This window comes from Panthera tigris, chromosome A1 (genome assembly GCF_018350195.1).
Source record: "Panthera tigris isolate Pti1 chromosome A1, P.tigris_Pti1_mat1.1, whole genome shotgun sequence".
NCBI classification, from domain to species: Eukaryota; Metazoa; Chordata; class Mammalia; order Carnivora; family Felidae; genus Panthera; species Panthera tigris.
In genome coordinates this window covers 121,244,724-121,247,821 of record NC_056660.1, presented here as the reverse complement: position 1 = coordinate 121,247,821, position 3,098 = coordinate 121,244,724, and the positions used below count along the sequence as shown (strand labels likewise).

Here is a 3,098-nt window from a genome sequence, read left to right as displayed (position 1 = left end):
GTTTGTCCCTCACCCTAGCCTTTTATGATGAAAATTTAAAAACTGACAGAAAAGTTGAGAAAATAATACAATGAACACTCAAATATGCTTCACCCATATTCATCAGTTGTTAACATTTAGCTCCGTACATTCACTGCACGTAATCCCCTCTATGAGGTTATTTTTTAACTGAATCATTTGAAAGGTGGTTAGAGACTATGAAGCTTCACCCCATAGGATTTCACCATATACCTCGTAAGACACAAGGACATTCTCCTACATAACCAGTAATGTCCTTTGGAGCTTTTTTTGGGTTTGCCTTTGTTTTTATTTTCATCCTTATCCAGGATTTGTCAAGAATCACATGCTGGTTTAGATGAACATAAGGGAAGGGAAACAAAAATAATATAAAAACATGGAGGGGGACAAAACATAAGAGACTCATAAATATGGAGGACAAACAGAGGGTTACTGAAGGAGGTGTGGGAGGGGGGATGGGCTAAATGGGTTAGGGGCACTAAGAAATCTATTCCTGAAATCATTGTTGCACTATATGCTAACTAATTTGGATGTAAATTAAAAAAAAAATTAAATTAAAAAAAAAGAATCACATGCTATTTTATTTTATTTTTTTTACTTTTTTTTAACGTTTATTTATTTTTGAGACAGAGAGAGACAGAGCATGACCAGGGGAGGGGCAGAGAGAGAGGGAGACACAGAATCTGAAACAGGCTCCAGGCTCTGAGCGGTCAGCACAGAGCCCGACACGGGGCTCGAACTCATGGACCGTGAGATCATGACCTGAGCTGAAGTCAGACACTCAACCGACCGAGCCACCCAGGCGCCCCAGCACATGCTATTTTAAAGTCATCTCTCTCTCTCTCTCTCTCTCTCTCTCTCTCTCTCTCTCTCTCGGTGCCTGGGTGACTCAGTGTGTTAAGTGTCCACTTCAGATCAGGTCATGATCTCATAGCTCGTGAGTTCGAGCCCCGCGTCGGGCTCTGTGCTGACAGCTCGGAGCCTGGAGCCTGCTTCCGATTCTGTGTCTCCCTCTCTCTCTGCTCCTCCCCTGCTCATACTCTGTCTCTCTCTCTCAAAAATAAACATTAAAAAAAATAATAATAAAGTCATCTCTCTCTCAAAAGTCTCTCCTTTATTCTAAAAAAATTCTCCTGCCCTTCCCGTTTTTTGTTTTTTGTTTTTTCTTTTATTGGTCTTTCCTGCCATTGACTTTCAGGCCAGTTCTTTTATACAGTGTCCACAATTTGGGTTGTCTGGTTGTGTCTTCCATAATTCTTCAGAATTATATCCAGTTAAGATTTTTAGCAAGACTCCACAGAGGTGAGGCTGGGACCATCTCAGCGCATCACAACACAAATGCCTTTCTGTCCTTTTATTGGTTACACTAAGCTGAATTCGTCAATTGAGGTGCTGTCTGCTAGCACTCCTCACCGTAAAGGCATCTTTGCCCCTTAGTGATGAATGAGTAATCTGCGGGATGGTACTTTGAAAATATGAGAGTATCTGGTGTCCCCAACATTTTCAGCGACTGTTTTAACAATCATTAATAAGGCTTGCCTGAATCAACTATGATATTAGTGATTGCAATAATCACAATTAAAAAAGCTTTATCATTTTTCCATGTTTTTTAGCTGTCATTCCACTGTTCAAGAAGAGCTTTCTCTTCCGTCACACACACACTTCTGCAATTCTCTTGAATATCATGATGAACTCAGAATATTCATTACCACTGATTTTCTTTTTAATTTTCATTTTGTCCCAAATTTGTCCCCTCCCAAATGGGAGCCCCTTCAAATTGTTTTCTGGGTCCTTCTGACACATCCCTATCTGTTTTTGAGCACTTCCTTGCTCTTCCCTCAGTGAAAGTCCCAAGCTCATCTTCTACTTTCCTTGACCCAGACCTGGAATCAGACCTGGGTCCTTTCATGAGAAAAGTTTGCTAGAAACCAAGAACTGAGTGATAAGAGTGCTCATTGTAAGTGGGATGTCACTGCTTCTAGGCCCTTTCAGTAGACAGAGACAGGAAGTGTATTTTATTTTAGATCATTAATTTATCTCAATCCCCCCATTCTAATAGAACATCACAGGGTTCTTCCTCCTTTCCCCACATCCCTATTTTATCTCCTTTCTCTCACATTGAAAACTCTAATTTTCACCAACATCAGTATAGCTATTCATTTACTGCTCGTTATAATACACCCAATAGTATCAGAATTATTATGTCGATACCACTACCAACAAACTTACTAATGAAGTACAAGATTGTTTGAAGCTTTTATTTTATCCTTAGAGTCTAGCCCCCTAAAAGTAACGGTGTGTCTAAAGACCTTTAACCTTGACATAAGTTCATTTGTTTATCTTCAAATTAGGATTTTCCTGTCCATGTTGATTTCTTTTAATTTCTTTCTTTGTGGTAGTGGGTTTTTTATTATCTTTATTTTTAAAGATTTTATTATTTTTATTTTTAAAAATTTTATTGAGACATAACTGATATATAGCATTGTGTAAGTTTCAGGTGAATCACATAGTGATTTGATATATGTATGTATTGCAACATAAGTACAACAGTAAGTTTAGTTAACATCCATCATTAAAATATGGAATACCTCATGAATTTGCAGATCATGTTTGTTTAAGGGCCCTGCTAATCTTCTCTGTATCGTTCCAGTTTTAGTATATGTGCTGCTAAAGGTAGCGGTCAAATAACTTTATGAATATGTAAAATGTTCTGTAGTTCAAAAGTTAAATCATACGAAAAGGTAACCCAGAGAAGTTTTCTTCAATCCTCATATGCATGAATTTTATTAGTTTCTGGTTTATCCTCTCTTATTTGCAAAAAAAGAAACAAATATATACGTGTATGTGTATACATATGTATGTCCTTATTTTGCCTTTCTTTTAATTCAAATGGTAGTTTATGGTATACACTCCTTTGCACTGTATTCTTTTCAGTCATACTGCTCTCTGTTATGTATACACAAGTCTTTCATAACACTAATTTTTCACTATACGGTCTATTTTATTTTCCCTATCAAATATATTTGTACTCACTTTATTTTAAGGGTTAGTTTTATATTAAAGCTAAAATAGGGGCACCT

General features: G+C 37.2%; 1 non-coding gene across 1 annotated transcript; it reads right to left on the bottom strand.

Annotated features, from left to right (window-relative positions):
• Nucleotides 1–2,591: 2,591 nt before the first annotated feature.
• LOC122232086 lies at nt 2,592–2,695 on the bottom strand. Its single transcript, XR_006209436.1, has one exon. It is a non-coding gene; the product is annotated as a U6 spliceosomal RNA (small nuclear RNA).
• Between the last annotated feature and the right edge of the window lie 403 nt (nt 2,696–3,098).